Here is a 17,774-nt window from a genome sequence, read left to right on the forward strand (position 1 = left end):
TCCTGTTCAGCACACACCTCACCACTGGGACACCCACAAACGGGGGTGCACCGTTAGCAGGACCAGAATACCCCACCAGGCATGAATGGCCGGGAAGATCTGGCCAATTCCTTTTTTATCCCACCCCTTCTTTATGTATTGTGGTAAGTGCTTTGGGATACACCTACAGTACAAAAGGAGGCCATTCGGCCCATCGAGTATGTGCCGACCACAATCCCACCCAGGCCCTATTCCCATGACCCCACATATTTACCCTGCTAGTCCCCTTGACACTAGGGGAAATTTAGCATAGCCCATCAACCTAACCCGCACATCTTTGGACTATGGGAGGAAGCCGGAGCACCTGGAGGAAACCCATGCAGACACGGGGAGAATGCGCAAACTTCACACAGACAACGACCCGAGGCTGGAATTGAACCCAGGTTCCTGGCGCTTTGAGGCAGCAGTGCTAACCACTGTGCCACCGTGCCTCCCCTCAAAAAAAAAGCTCTAGCTCAGCACTGAAAGGGGGCAGTCGGACTTGAACTGAGGACTTCTTGGTCTGCAGTCAAACGCTCTATCATTGAGCTATACCCTCTTAATTATTAATATATTGATTGCTTCATTGTGAAACGTCTCGGAATTATCTCAAAAGTTGAAATTCCGCAGATATCCATCATTTCGGAATCCAGGTTAATGCGATAAATATTTAACTCGGGGACTTTACTATTTTTGTTGAAACTTAGTGCATCATTGGGTTTCTTTTGTAACGCTGACCGGGACAGGAATTGATCGAACAAATCTCATACATTCTCCCGATGGTTCTGCGAGGACACATCAACAGACAGTGACAACAAATAGGATTTGTACTTGAAGGTTTTTCTCTTGAAAGCGATAAACAACTAGCGCCTCTACTTTCTAAGGAGGCTAAGGAAATTCGGCATGTCCGCTACGACGCTCACCCACTTTTGCAGATTAATTTGGATTAATGTCACCATTTTCACAACTACCAGCCTCCAATACTGTGTCCAGATCACCCACGACCTGTCCAGGTCCATCCACACCGGAGTTGTAGTTAGGAAAGCCCACCAACTTTCTCAGGAGGCTAAGGAAATTTGGTATGTCAGCTACGACTCTCACCAACTTTTACAGATGCACCATAGAAAGCATCCTTTCCGGATATATCACTGCTTGGTATGGCTCCTGCTCTGACCAAGACTGCAAGTAACTAAAAAGAGTTGTGAATGTAGCCCAGAATGTAACCCAGGTGGCACAGTGGTTAGCACTGCTTCCTCACAGTGCCAGGGACCTGTGTTCAATTCCTGGCTTGGGTCACTGTATGGAGTCTGCACGTTCTCCCCGTGTCTGCGTGGGCTTCCTCCAGGTGCTCCGGCTTCCTCCCAGTCTGAGAGATGTGCTGGTTAGGTGCATTGACCACACTAAATTCAGTGTACTTGAACAGGTGGCAGAGTGTGGCGACTGGGTGATTTTCACAGTAACTTCATTGCAGTATTAATAAAAGCCTACTTGTGACACTAATAAATAAACTTTTAACTCAGTCCATCACACAAACCAGTCTCCCATCCATTGACTCTGTCTACACTTCCCGCAGCCTCAGAAAAGCAGCCAGCATAATTAAGGACCCCACGCACCCTGGACATTCTCTCTTCCACCTTCTTCTGTCGAGAAAAAGATACAAAAGTCTGGTAACACACGCCAACCGAACAGCTTCTTGTCTGCTGTCATCAGACTTTTGAATGGACCTACCTTGCATGAAGTTGATCTTTCTCTACACCCTAGCTATGACTGTAACACCACATTCTGCCCTCTCTTGCTTCTTTCTCCCCTATGTACTCTATGAACATGATGTGGAGATGCCAGCATTGGACTGGGGTGGGCACAGTAAGAAGGCTCACAACACCAGGTTAAAGTCCAACAGGTTTATTTGGAATCACAAGCTTTCGGAACGCTGCATCAGGTGATGAAGAAGCAGAGCTCCGAAAGCTTGTGATTCCAAATAAACCTGCTGGACTTTAATGTGGTGTTGTGAGACTTCTTACTGTACTAGATGCACGGTACGTTTTGTCTGTACCGTGCACAAGAAACAATATAATCATAAAATCCTACAGTGCAGAAGGAGGCCATCTGGCCCATCCAATCTACACCAACCACAATCCCACCCAGGCCCAATCCCCATGCATTTACCCTAGCTAGTCCCCCTGACACTAAGGGGCAATTTAGCATGGCCAATCCACCTAACCCGCAGCTTTGGATTGTGGGAGGAAACCGGAGCACCCGGAGGAAGCCCACGCAGACACGGGGAGAATGTGCGAACTCTGCAAAAACAGTGGGCCAAGCTGGGAATCGAACCTGGGTTCTGGTGCTGTGAGGCAGCAGCGCTAACCATGGCGCTACCATGCCGTCCCGAATACTTTTCACTGTATCCCAATACATGTGACAATAATAAATCAAATTTTAAAAATGCAGCATATTTCAGGCTTTGGCCCATTTTGTAGGCTCGCAGAAAGTTCTCTGAATGAAGTTATTGCTTCAATTTAGCCACTGAGCAAGGGTTCAAGCCTTGTAGTCCCGTGCCCTTGGGCAGCGATCACGCTTGCCAAATTGACAGGGAGAAGTAGTTTGTCAAACCCGTTAGCGTGCCTTCAGTACCTGTTGGCATAATTTACTGGTATGGTGTTTGCTTTGGATTGGCTATTTAACCAACTGTTTGTAATTGTAGCTCTACTGGGACAACTTAGCATGCAAGTGCAAGTATTTATCTTGAAACCTGCCTTCATTTATTACCCGCATCCACTATTTTTTTTTGATCAAAATCCTTTTCTCTCCCAGGCTACGAGTTTATAACCAAACATTCTGCTCATTTATGGCAGACCGTGTTCCCCTGTAACTACACTTCCCTCCACCCGCTTTCTTTATTAGGACTTTATTGGGTCTGCCCGGGTCAATGCCAAATTTGTTCTCTTAACAGTTAAACATGACTATAAAGAATGACTGGAGTTAAGTCAACTAGTAAAAGAGGAACTCTGTACCTTTTAGCCCCTCGATTAGATGCGATCAGTTTCTAATGTGTTATATTGCAAACTTTCCCCACTTAATATGGAACGCACATTAGCAAAATCACCTCACTGCTTCAAACTAGCTTTATGCCTCAACAACGCGATAATGAACCCACAAAATTCATTCTGATATTGGGTCACACTTGAAGTATTCATCACTCTTTCCGATGACAAACAATGTGACTTGTAATTCATAAAATCCTTACAAGTGCAGGCCATTCGGCCCGTCGGGTCTGCATTGACCCTCCAACAGAGCATCTTACTGAGCCCCTTCCCCTGCCCCTATCACCGTAACCCCGTACATTTACCCCGCTAATCCCCCTGACACCTTGAGACACTAAGGGAGCATTTTAGCATGGCCAATTAACCTAACCTGCACATCTTTGGATTGTAGGAGGGAACCGGAGCAGCCAGACCAAACCCACGCAGACACGGGGAGAATGTGCAGACTCCACACAGACAGTCACCCAAGACTGGAATCAAACCTGGGTCCCTGGCGCTGTAAGGTGTAACAGTGCTAACCACTGTGCCACCGTGCCACCGTTAAAAGCCTTTTATTCCTAAAATATTCTTTTATGTGTGGCATGGCGGCACAGTGGTTGGCACTGCTGCCTCACAACACCAGAGACCCTATTCAATTCTGGCCTCGGGTGACTGTGTGGAGTTTACACATTCTCCCCGTGTCTACGTGGGTTATCACCGGATGCTCTGGTTTCCTCCCACAGTTCAACAATGTGCGGGTTAGGTGGATTGACCATGGTTAATTGCCCCTCAGTATCCCAGGATGAGTAGGTTAGGGGGATTGACCATGCTAAATTGCCCCTTAGTGTCCCAAGAAATGTAGATTAGGGGCATTGGCCACGCTAAATTGCCCCTTAGTCTCCCAGGATGTGTGGGTTAGGGAAATTAATAGGGTAAATAAGTGGGGGTTACAGGGATAGAGCCTGGGGAGGATGCTCTGTTGGAGAGTCAGTGCAGACTCGATGGGCCGAATGGCCTCTTTCTGCACTGTCTCTATGATTCGGTTTTTACTTCAGATCATTGCCTTTATTTTTCTACTTAGCTGCTGTCTTCCATTTGGCTCATCAAATTGAGCGCTGAAATTTTGAAACGATTCACAGGCTTTTTTCTACGGGGGCTTTTGTTTGCCGGGGTTTTCCAGTCCTATGTTGGTATTTAACATTGCTCTTGTTGTTAACAAACTGGGTTTGATCACTGCAAGAAGTTAAACCATGCTGTCTGGCTGCCGCACTAATAATAGTTCCAGCAAAACAAGATCTAGCATTTTAAGCCAAAGAGACAGGCTCTCAATGCCAAAAAAACAAATCCCTGTGGTGAAACCGGACCCCTTCCCCTTCCCTTGCTCAAAGGCAGCAATTTACAACATATACAACTTCAAAAAAGTGGCTTATCTCTACAGGCATCGCACATAAATTATCCCACAAGAAATGACAGTTAAATGTTCAGTGTAATTAGGGTAATAATGACTAAGTTTGTATTTGGCGTGCTTAACAGCTGAATCTATTTTATCAGCGCTGCTTTGACAGTTGCAATGACGTGGACTGTTCCCCATTTAGTCGGGCTAAATTCAGGTTTACTGGATGGATTTGCATGCATTGCTTATTTTTTCTGAGCTTGACAAACAATGATGAAGTATCCAGTGATGCATATTGCATTGAAGAAAAGCATGAGGGTGAACCTGCCATCCTCTGCGTTGTTGCGATCTGCGGCCTTTGCTTTTAAGTTCAGCCCTGAGTCTTGCAACCCCCAAAAGCAACATATTGCCATTGCCAATTCAGGCCACCACAATTAGATAGCAATTTGTTAGGGTTGCCACATCAAATGGGGCACGGTGGCACAGTGGTTAGGACTGCTGCCCCGCAGTGCCAAGGACGTGGGTTCAATTCTGGCCTCGAGTCACTGTCTGTGAGGAGTTTCTCCCCGTGTCTGTGTGGGTTTTCTCCGGGTGCTCCGGTTTCCTCCCACACTCCAGGGTTTTCTCCCCAGGGTTATGGAATCGAGAATTAGAGGGCATAGGTTTAAGTTAAGAGGGGAAAGAATTAATGGGAACCTGTTTTTTTAACAGAGGGTGGTGTGTATGTGGAATGAACTGCCGGAGGAAGTCGTTGAGGTAGGGACATTGATAACATTTAAGAGGCACTTTGACAGATACGTGGATAGGAAAGGTTTAAGGGGATATGGGCCAAATGCAGGCAAATGGTCTTAGCTTAGATGGACCCTTTGGTTGGCATGGACCATCTTGGGCCAAAGGACCTGACTCCGTGCCATAGATTCTATGATTCTATGATGTGCAGGTTAGGTGGATTGGCCATGCTAAATTGCCCCTTAGTGTCAGGGGGATTAGCAGGGTAAATCATGGGGCTACGGGGATAGGGCCTGGGTGCGGTTATTGTCAGTGCAGACTCGATGGGCCGAATGGCCTCCTTCTGTTGGGATTTGATGCTTTTATGATATTGGAGCAGGATTTTAGGTACTGAACCTTATCAGATGGACATTCTCGTGACTAGTGACTGATGCTTGAACACTATTTGTACTGTGTTTAAAACAGACAGTACACTTATATAAATACATCCATGTCTATGATAGTGAAATAAAGAGAAAGTTGGACGGCAGAATTTTCCGGCTGCTCTTGCCCCAAGGTCAGACCATCCTTCCAAGGTCAATGGATCTTTGCATGGTCTGTGTCCCACCCGCTATGATTCCCATGGGAAAATTCCGCCCATAGACTTTTAAATGTGCTTTGATACTCTAAGAGGTTCTTGGGGCAGCATGGTGGCACAGTGGTTAGCACTGCTGCCTCACAGCGCCAGGGACCCGGGTTCAATTCCAGCCTTGGGTGACTGTCTATGTGGAGTTTGCACATTCTCCCCGTGTCTGCGTGGGTTTCCTCTGGGCGCTCTGGTTTCCTCCCACACTCCAAAGATGTGCAGGTTGGGTAGATTGGCCATGCTAAATTGCCCTTTAGTGTCAGGGAGATTAGCAGGATTATGGGATAGTGCCTGGTTGGGATTGTGGTCAGTGCAGTCTCGATGGGCCAAATGACCTCCTTCTGCACTGTACGGATTCCATGATTCTAAAACATTCAGACCTTGTCAGAAATTGTATTATCTTTATTACAGTGGAAAGGAGAAGACTTTGAACTAGTAAACGAGTGGGTTGGGATCTGATGGAAATAGCAAAAATCTTCTGGTGTCTGACGAGGGTCATCCCAACTCGAAACGTTGGCTCTATTCTCTCTCCACAATGCTGTCAGAATTCTGACATTTTCCAGCATTTTCTGATTGTGTTGTTGAAGGGTTTCTGGTGACAGGGAACTGGCCTTGACTGAATTACTCCAACTGCACTGGCGCACTCTCAGATATCAACTACACTACGCCAAGAAAATAACCTTTCACTTTAACATATTTTAATACGAAAAGGTCTTTAAACCTGTGAAATTGAGGATCTATAGTAATTTTGCACAAGCACCACGTGGCTCCCTGAAGGAAAAACAGTAAAACGGGGAAATAAGAATACTGGTCTGAACTTGTCTTGAACAGATGCAGCCTCCTATCCATTGACTCTGTCTACACTTCCCGCTGCCTCGGCAAAGCAGCCAGCATAATGAAGGACCCCACACACCCGCACATTCTCTCTTCCACCTTCTTCCTTCTGGAAAAGATACAAAAGTCTGAGGCCACGTACCAATCGACTCAAGAACAGCTTCTTCCCTGCTGCCATCAGACTTTTGAATGGACCTACCTCACATTAAGTTGATCTTTCTCTACACCCTAGCTATGACTGCAACACTACATTCTGCGCTCTCTCCTTTCCTTCTCTATGAACAGTATGTTTTGTCTGTATAGCGCACAAGAAACAATACTTTTCACTGTATGTTAATACATGTGACAATAATAAATCAAATTTTAAAAAATCAAAATCATACAGTGCAGAAGGAGGCCATTCGGCCCATTGCGTCTGCACCAACCCCAATCCTACCCAGGCCCTATCCCCATAACCCCGTGCATTTACCCTAGCTAGCCCCCCTGACAGTAAGGGGTAATTTAACATCCACCTAACCCGCACATTTTTGCACTGTGGGAGGAAACCAGAGCACCCGGAGGAAACCCACGCAGACATGGGGAGATTGTGCCAACTCCACACAGACAGTGACCCGAGGCTGGAATCGAACCTGGGTCCCTGGCGCTGTAAAGCAGCAGTGCTAATCAGTGTGCCACCGTGGTATACTTTAAAATGAACACCTGTAAAACAGGGAAATGAGAATACTGGTCTGAACTGGTCTTTCCTTCCGGGGTACTGCTGACAGTAACTGTTCACCTGTCCTGTTCTTGGATATGGTGGCTGCCATCTCTCAGGCAAAAAAGTAAAGACAAAATAAAACTGCACAAAAGATATGATTGAGAACAACATTTTACAATTGAAGCAAGTATTGGCTTTTGCTCATTGTGTGTGCACCAAGCTGTACATTATGACAGAATTCACGCGCGATTTATTAATAGTTCCTTGTCATAAGCTTTCTCCCCATTCTTTTGCCTCCTCACCAGATGCTATTCCAGGATTTGAAGGAAGGATGGATGATGGGTTTTCCAATTTTGATCAAACAATTGGAGGCAAATGTACAAAATGGAGGCTGAATGCTGTCTGGAGATCCGAATATTGGTCCGCTTTGATGTTTTTCTGAAGTGATAACTGTCACAAAACCTTAGTTGAGGTTTGTTTGTGTTGTTTTCCAGAGAACAGTGCATGAAAATATAATTAAGTGCTTTCTTAATTTTTTTTATTCATTCGTGGGACATGGGCGTCGCTGGCTGGCCAGCATTTATTGCCCATCCCTAGTTGCCTGAGGGCAGTTGAGAGTCAACCATATTGCTGTGGGTCATAAGGCCATACGATATAGGAGCAGAATGAGGCCATTCGGCCCATTGAGTCTGCTCCACCATTCAATCATGACGAATATGATTCTCATCCCCATTCTCCTGCCTTTTCCCCATAATCTTTGACCTCCTTATGGGTCAGGAGTCACATGTAGGCCAGGCCAGGTAAGGACGGCAGATTTCCTTCACTAAAGGACATTAGTGAACCAGATGGGTTTTTCCGACAATCGATTCATGGTCATTCTTAATTCCAGATGTTTTAAAATCGAATTCAAATTCCGCTGTGGTGGGATTCGAACCCGGGTCACCAGAGCATTAGCTATGTTTCTGGACTGATAGTCTAGCGATAATACCACTAGGCCATCATCTCCACTTAATGATCATAATATGGCGGCATGGTGGCTCAGTGGTTAGCACTGCTGCCTCACAACACCAGGGACCCGGGTTCAATTCTGACCTTTGGTCACTGTCTGTGTGGAGTTTGCACATTCTCCCTGTGTCTGCGTGGGTTTCCTCCGGGTACTCTGGTTTCCTCCCACAGTCCAAAGATGTGTGGGTTAGGTTGATTGGCCATCCTAAATTGACCCTAGTGTCGGGGGATTAGCAGGGTAAATATGTGGTTATGTGAATAGGGCCTGGGTGGGATTGTGTTCGGTGCAGGCTCGATGGGCTGAATGGCCTCCTCCTGCACTGCCGGGATTCTATGATTCATATGCTTTCAGTAATTCCAGCAATGGGCTGCTTTACCTCATTCAGTTAGTTGGCTGAATGTTGAGAACTCTACAGCACAATTGGCATTCCTCCCTCACCCAGTGCCACATCAGTTAGTGTTCTAAATGTTGATCTTACTGTGTACAAAATGGCTGCCACTTTTGACCAGATAAGAATTTCTTCACTTCTTGAGATGTTCTTCCATATCTTTTTTTTCTTCGAATTTCCCACAGTATTTTCACTTCACCTGGGATTGAGCTTGCGAGAGGGTGGATTTGTGTTTGAACCAATCTGCAGGGCAGGGTCCGCCTTAGCTCAGTGACAGCAGGATGAGTCAGAGATTGTGAGGACAGGACCTGCTCCAGAGGCCTAATCATGTAACCCGGGCTGACTCCTCAGTGCAGTACGAAGGGAGTGCTGCACTGTCTGTGATACTGCTTTCCGGGTGAGATGTTAATATGAGGTCCCACCTGGCCTTGGAACTAAAAGATCGCGAGGCACAATGTGAAATCGAGCAGAGAACTCCTAGGTGCCCCAACTGGCCAATATCTATCCCTTAACCAACATCTCTGAGATCTGGTTATTATCTCATTATTGTCATTGGAATGGTTTGTTCATATTACAACAGTGCTTACACTTCAATATGTGTCTATAAATGTTTGATTTTATTTATTATTATCACATAGAATTATCAAATCCCTACAGTGCAAAAGGAGGCCATTTGGCCCATCGAGCCTGCACTGACAACAATCCCATCCAGGCCCTATCCCTGTAACCCCACGTATTTACCCTAGCTAGTCCCCCTGACAGTAAGGATCAATTTAGCACGGCCAATCCACCTAACCCGCACATCTTTGGAGCGAGGGAGGAAACTGGAGCACTTGGAGGAAACCCATGCAGACACGAGGAGACTGTGCAAACCCCACACAGACAGTGACCTGAGGCTGGAATTGAACCCGTGTCCCTGGCGCTGTGAGGCAGCAATGCTAACCACTGTGCCACCGTGCCACCCTATTGGGATACAGTGAAAAGTATTGTTTCTTGCATGCTATACAGAGAAAGCATACTGTTCATAGAGTACATAGGGGAGAAGGAAAGGAGAGGGTGCAGAATGTAGGGGGCGATTCTCCCAAAAATACTCTAAGTGTCAAATTTACTGGAGTAAATCATGCTGGTTTTTCAGCGAGAGTGCACTAGCGTGATTCAGTTCAAATATCAGTGGGTAGGACCTCTTCCAGCAGGAGAGGCCGGCAGCATAGCGCAGGGTGGGCCATTGCACATGCGCTGATCTGTCAGTGCCGAGATTAGCACATGCACAGTGGCCCCACACTGCCAACCTCCCTATTGCTGGCCAGCCCCGTGATTCTGCATCGCTGACCTTGTGACCCCACCCCCCTACGCTGGCCCCCTGGACATATCCGGGCCAGCCTCGCCCACCCCCCATCACCCCCCGGCCTCCTCGATCTTTCCCTTCCCCTGCAGCTCCGATCTCCTGAACCACCCTCCTCCCCCGATCCTCCTCCGCCACACCGGCAGCCCCGACACCCCCGTCCGTAATCCTGATTCCCCCCACTGCAGCCCAACCCCTCCAACAGCCTACCCCAGCCCGATGGCCAGCCCCGATCGCTGGCCTCCCTTCCTTTGTCACTCAGCCTAAAGTGCAGAGTGTCAGCGGGGCCTCCCACTCCATCGATTCCCCCCCCCCCACCCCCCACCCCCCACCTCCCCCCCCTCCCCCCGCCCCCCTCCCCCCCGCCGCCCCAGAGGCCCGGCCCCACATCAGGCCCCACCCCCAATAGGCCCCACCTCTTTGGCACTGTCCACTGCCTGGTGAGCAGTGCCAATGTGCCCCTGGGCATTGCCACTTTGTCCCTTGGGCAGTGCCTGGGGCCTAGCCTGGCACTGCCAAGGTGGCCATGCCCAGGGGGCACCATGCCCCTGGCGCCTGACCCTCAGTCCTCGGCCCGCTAATCGCATTTAAAACATACTCAAATGAAGGCCTGCATACATTATGCAGCTCTGTGCTGTTATCCGGTGTGGAGCTGACGGCACTGGAAATCCGGCGCTGGGAGACGCACAGAGGCCCAGATGCCCAACGCGAATCGTGTGAATCGCCCGCTGTTGGAGTCCCCCGGCCCGCTGAGTTAAAAGAGCGGTGCAGCGGGATGGAAGAATTACCCCCATTGTGTTACAATCATAGCTAGGGTGTAGACAAAGATCAGCTTCATGTAAGGTAGGTCCATTCAAAAGTCTGATGGCAGCAGGGGAGAAGTTGTTCTTGAGTCGGTTGGTACGTGACCTCAGACTTTTGTATCTTTATCCCAACGGAAGAAGGTGGAAGAGAAAATGTCCGAGGTGCGTGGGGTCCTTAATTATGCTGGCTGCTTTGCCGAGGCAGCGGGGAGTGTGGACAGTGTCAGTGGATGGGAGGCTGGTTTGCGTGATGGACTGGGCTACGTTCACAACTCTTTGTAGTTTCTTGTGGTCTTGGGCAGAGCAGGAGCCATACCAAGCTGTGACGCAACCAGAAAGAATGCCTTCTATGGTGCATCTGTAAAAGTTGGTGAGAGTTGTAGCAGAAATGCTGAATTTCTTTCGCCTCCTGAGAAAGTAGAGGCATTGGTGGGCTTTCTTAACTATAGCGTCGGTGTGGACGGACCAAGACGGGTAGTTTATGATCTGGACACACTGTTGGAGGCCTAAAGTTGTGAAAGTAGTGACATAAATCCAAATTCATTGGGCGAGGCTCATAAAATCCCTTCCGACGCTAAGAGAGAATTCCGTTCTGCGGGTCTCGACCCGCCACCCCCTCCCCACCCTCCCCACCCCTGCCTCCTGCCCCCCGATTCCAGGGTAAAATACCGGCCATTCTCTCTTTACACAAACCTGGGAGGTCAACTCCAGAAAGTTGCCAAGAATGGGGTCAAAGAATATTCCAGTTGATTTGATTCAACCAAATCCACCCATTTGCTTGAAGGATGTCAGGTCCAATTCTCCGGTCTCGCCTGTAGGTGGGATTCTCCAGTCCCGCTGCAGTGAAGAGAGATTTGGCTGAGCGCCAAATTCTCCCTCTTTGCCAGCAGCAGAGGTGGGGACGTGAACGGCATCCTCTCCGATTTCTCCTACATCCTTAAAAGTTTATTTGTAAGTCTTGGCAGGAGCTGGTAAGATGCTTCATTAATAAGCACTCCCAGCGAAATAATTCTTACCATTTACCTTGGATGTCTCGAGATCACTCTGTTTGGTGAATGTTCTGAAGTTCTGAGTACTGGAGCTGTGATGGATGGCAGATTAGCAACAGCACTACTGCAGGAGTTGGCACTTTGACAGTGAGCAGGGAGAGCGGGAAGCTTCACGCTGAATGGCAACCCCCCTCCTGTTCCCTCAGGAGAGCCATTTCCGTATACTCTGGAGAGCTACAAGACCTATTTGTGGAACATACATCACTGACAGGATATCATTTAAAGGCCGAGAGGGAGAGGGGTGAGTGGGATTGCCCTGAAAATCTTATGTTGCTTTGTGATCGCGTGGCAAAAGAACTTCAGTTGTGACCAAAATCCTAGGGCGGCACGGCGGCACAGTGGTTAGCACTGTTGCCTCACAGTCCCAGGGACCCGGGTTCAATTCCAGCCTCGGGTGACCATCTGGTAACAGGAATAAGAAGCCCACTGTGGGGTCAATCCAACAGAAAAGCCTGTGTTTTCTCCCTCACTTCGAGTGCAAGTTCCTGAGATTGCAGAAGATGTGTGGAGTTTGCACGTTCTCCCCGTGTGTGCATGGGTTTCCTCCGGGTGCTCCAGTTTCCTCCCAAAGTCCAAAGATGTGCGAGTTAGGTTGATTGGCCATGCTCAATTAACTCTAGTGTCAGGTGGACTAACAGGGTGAACATGTGGGGTTACAGGGATAGGGGCTGGCTGGGATTGTGGTCGGTGCAGACTCGATGGACCGAATGGCCTTCTTCAGCACTGTAGGGTTCTACGATTCTATGATTAAAAAAAAGAATCTTCCCCACACATGCAAGCCTATCCAGAAACCTCAAAACATATATGAATATTTATGGATTGATGCATCTTATTTCGAAGTGGGAGCAGAGTTAGGAGCTGGAGCAGGCCACTCAGTCCCTCCAGCCTGCTGTATCATTCAATGAGATCATGGCTGATCCGACTGTTACCTCAACCCCCACATTCCCACCTTACCCCTCGACAAACTTTCACCCCTTTGTTCATCCAGAATGTATCTAGCTCTGCCTGAAAGATATTAGGGGGGGGGCACTTTGAGCCCACACTCCCCGCCTGCGGGAATGGCAGCGAGGACTTGGCATGGTGGCACAGTGGTTAGCACTGCTGCCTCACAGCACCAGGGATCCGGGTGCAATTCCCAGCTTGGGTCACTGTCTATGTGGAGTTTGCACATTCTCCCCGTGTCTGTGTGGGTTTCCTCCGGTTGCTCCGGTTTCCTTCCACAGTCTAAAGATGTGCGGGTTAGGTGGATTGGCCATGCTAAATTGACCCTTAGTGTCAGGGGGATTAGCAGGATAAATATGTGAGGTTACGGGGATTGGGGCCTGGGTGGGATTGTTGTTGGTACATACTCGATGGGCCAAATGGCCTCCTTCTGCACTGTAGGGATTCGATGATTCTATGACTCAGGGGACACAGGTGAGTTCAACTTGGGGCTGTGGGTGAGGGTACTAGAATCGCTATTTCGGGGAGAGGGGTCCACAAGGGTCACCCTTGCAGCCCTTACCTTCTCTACATGTCGGGGAACCCCTTGCTGTAAAGGGATTGTGAAGGCCGGTATACAGACAGAGCTTCCTGTGCCCTCCCTCCTGGGTTCCTCTCCATATTGCAGCTGAGGGGTTGCCCTTCCTTAGTGGAGGCTGGCAAGAGGGTGGGTGACCCCTGAGGAGTCACCTTGATAGTCCAGGCCTGCTTTTGGGCAGGATGGATGTTTGACTGCTTCCCTCCTCGGTGTCAGGGGTTGGAGGTGTGTCACTCACAGGGAGGGGCCTGTCAGATGGGCTGGAGATGCCCCTGACTGGAGGGCCCAGGGTTGTGCTCCTGCTGAACCTCTTCCCTTCGGGTTCCGAGAGGCCCTGTGCTTCTCCACGGGATGGAGGGGCAGCTGGAGTGAGATCCAGAAGCCCCATCATCCTCCAATGCTGACACTCGCGGATTCCCACCAGTGCCTGCAGCGTGTAGTCGAAGCCCTGCACCGTGGTGCGGACATCTGCTGCCATGGAGTGCACCAAGACTTCCACTGGGGATGCCACCCTCGCAGTGTTGGCCTCACTGAATTGCTCCTCGGGTAGATGGCGACGGGACTCCTCCAATCGGCCTTGCACTCTGAGGAAGGCTGTTGTCATCCCTTCCTGATACGTGCGACTCTGCCTTTGCAGTTCCAGCAACTGTGGGACGACCAGGCCCAGGGGCACATCACCGGCAATGGGCTCGGCAGAATCCTGGTCTCCGACATTCCTCCAAGTGCCGGTTCCCTGGGAAGTTCCTGCCTGCTGTGGAGGTTCATCTGTGATGTGCTCACCAGTGAGTGACCCAGAAGCCTGTTCACTTATTGGATCCACCGAGGTTTATCTGTGCTGGGGGTTCACGTCCTTCTGGTAGTGTGGCGACCAGAACTGTACGTAATATTCCAAATGCGGTCGAACTAACCACCCATCCTCTACAGCCATCTGCAGTAAAGAATTCCACAGATTCACTGCTCTCTGAGTGAAGAAATTCCTCCTCATCTCTGTCTTAATCCCTGAAAGTGGCAACGCAGGTGGATAAGGCAGCCAAGAAGGCATACAGCACGCTTGCCTTCATTGGTCGGGCATCAAGTATAAAAGTTGGAGGGGGGTGCACAGTGGCACACTGGTTAGCAGTGATGCCTCACAGCGCCAGGGACCCGGGTTCGAATCCCGGCTTGAGTCACTATCCGTGTGGAGTTTGCACGTTCTCCCTGTATTTGCGTGGGTTTCCTCTGGGTGCTCCGGTTTCCTCCCACATTCTGAAAGATGTGCTGGTTAGGTGCATTGACCCGAACAGGTGCGGGAATATGGCGACTAGGGGATTTTCACAATAACTTTATTGCAGTGTGTGGTGAACCATTGTTGGTTCCCACTAGGTAGTGCTGAGCCAGGGTCTGGCCAGTACTATGAGTCTGTATATATGTTACTGTTGGGGTTAGGGTTGGGCTGTTCTACATGTTACTGTTGGGGTTAGGGTTGGGCTGTTCTACCTGTAATATTGTTCTTATGGTACATCCCAGTCGGGCTCCGCCTCCTGGGAGAGGTATAAAGGTCACTGCTCTGTCTGGGACCCTTTAGTCTGGGATCGTGTATTATATATGGTAGCTCTATTGTTGTAGTCAATAAAAGCCTTTATTTCCCCGAGTACCTCTAGCCTCGTGAGTTATATCGCGCATCACAGTGTTGATATAAATCTACTTGTGGCTAATAAATAAACTTTAACTTGAAAGTTGTATACAGTTGTAACATAACTTGCCAACTTTTATACTTGATGCCCGACCAATGAAGGCAAGCGTGCTGTATGCCTTCTTGACCGCTTTATCCACCCGCGTTGCCACTTTCAGGGATTAAGACAGAGAGGAGGAGGAATTTCCTCTCTCAGGGCGCAGTGAATCTGTGGAATTCTTTACTGCAGAGGGCTCCAGAGGCTGGGTCATTAATTATCATCATGGCTGAGATAGATAGGGTTTTAATCTGTAAGGAAATCAAGGGTTATGGGGCTAAGGCGGGAAAGTGGGGTGGAGGGTTATCACATTGGATCAGTCATTGAAAGGCAGAACAGATTCAATGGGCTGAATGGTCTACTTCTATTCTGTATGTTTTATGGTTACGATAAAAGCAGACGAGCCAGTCTTTTGTGGGAGTTTGCTGTGTGAAAATTAGCTGCCCCCTTTTCTACCTTACAACAGGAATTAAAATGCTTAGTTATCTGAAAAGCATTTGGGGCTTCCTGAGAATGTAAAAGCTACTGTGGAAATGCAAATCACTTTTTTATTCAGTATAGACAATACACTTTCTTGTGGTTGTGTTCTGAAATCGAATTCGGCATCACTTTTGATTTGAGTGATGATATTTCGGGCATATCAGGGAGGCGATGGTCTAATGGTATTATTGCTAGACTATTAATGCAGAAACTCAACTAATATTCTGGGGACTCGGATTCGAATCCTGCCACGGCAGCTGGTGGAATTTGAATTGTAAAAAAATCTGGAATTAAGAATCTACTGATGACCATTGCCGATTGTCAGAAATGCCCATCTGGTTCACTAATGTCCTTTAGGGAAGGAAATCTGCCGTCCTTACCTGATCTGACCTACATGTAACTCCAGAGCCACAGCAATGTGGTTGACTCTCAACTGCCCTCTGAACAAGAGCAACTAGGGATGGGCAATAAATGCTGGCCAACCAGTGACACCCATGTCCCACTGATGAATTTAAAAAAAATATTTTCCTATATTGAATAGTATTCTTGTAGTTTCGTCTCAAATAGGCCCGAGATGATTATCAAATGAAATGTCTATACGTAAGACATTCAAGGAACTTTGTTCATTGCTTAGATTAATGTAAAATTTCCTGGGGCTATGAATTTCACAGATTTGTTGGGATATTCAGTTTGTGGGTTTTCAATAATATAAAAATTTAATATAGAATCGATGGGTGTTGATACAGATGTTTTAATTTGGAGTTACCTAGAGGAAGCCATTAATTATCAGTGAATGCTGTTTTATCAACTATATTTATTAGTGTCACAAGTAGGTTTACATTAACACTGCAATGAAGTTACTGTGAAAACCCCCCAGTCGCCACACTCCGGCGCCTGTTCTGGTACACTGAAGGAGAATTTAGCATGGCCAGTGCACCTAACCAGCATGTCTTTCGTACTGTGGGAGGAAACTGGAGCAGCTGGAGGAACCCCACGCAGACACGGGGAGAATGTGCAGACTCCGCACAGACAATGACTCAAGTCGGGAATCGGACCGGGGTCCCTAGCGTTGTGTGGCAACAGTGCTAACCACTGTGCCACCGTGCTGCATTAACCCATTCAAGATAAAGCAATTAGTACTTCCAATGAAGGAGCAGACAGAGATGTTTCACGTTAACGTGTTCGACCCTAGTGTCACAATATCCCACAGCAGAACCTTGAAAATCCCCTAGTCGCCACAATCCGGTGCCTGTTCGGGTACACTGAGGGAGAATTTAGCATGGCCAACGCACCTAACCAGCACATCTTTCTACATATCTCATTGAACTATTTCCTCAGAAAAAAGTCATTATTTTCAATATCTTGTGTAATAATTTACTTGATCCAGTAGTTGGCAATTGTAGGGACTTAATCAGGAATTATATGGACATCATTCTGATGCTGATCAAATTAGAGTTTTTCAGTCACTTCTTCATAATAAGTTCATTCAACCCAGCAGATATTCCAATTTCATGCATAATGCACTGTCTGTGAGGAATCTGCACATTCCCCCCATGTCTGCGTGGGTTTCCTCCGGGTGCTCCAGTTTCCTCCCACACTCCAAAGATGTGCAGGTTAGGTGAACTGGACATGCTAAATTGCCCCTTAGTTCCCCAAGATGTGTAGGTTGGGGGGGGTTAGCGGGGCAAATACGTGAGGTTACGTGGGGTTGGGCCTGGGTGGAATTCTCTGTCGGAGAGTGGGTGCAGACCCGATGGGCCGAATAGTCTCCTCATGCGCTGTAGGGATTCTGTGATATGCATTGCATTTGCCAGCAGTTACATTCTCTTTGTTACAGTTTAGAACAGCGAACTAGTCAGATAGTGGGTAGGGATCTGGTAGAAATAGTCTAAACCTAATGCTGAAACTGTGGCAAAGCTAATGGATCCTTTCTGTTAGTGACAAAGAGTGACACATCCTGAGCGTTATGTCGATGGGAGTAAACTGGATTAGTACTGGTTCAGGGATAAAGGGAAAGGATAAAGAAATAGGTAAATGTAGCAATAATAGGAAGACAGATTATTATTCGAATGGGTGTAAATTCAGAGAGGAGGATACTTAACGAAATCTTGGAGTCCTCCTGTATCAATCGCTGAAAGTAAGCGCGCAGGTACAGCAGGCAG

This window comes from Mustelus asterias, chromosome 15 (genome assembly GCF_964213995.1).
Source record: "Mustelus asterias chromosome 15, sMusAst1.hap1.1, whole genome shotgun sequence".
In the NCBI taxonomy this organism is placed as follows: domain Eukaryota; kingdom Metazoa; phylum Chordata; class Chondrichthyes; order Carcharhiniformes; family Triakidae; genus Mustelus; species Mustelus asterias.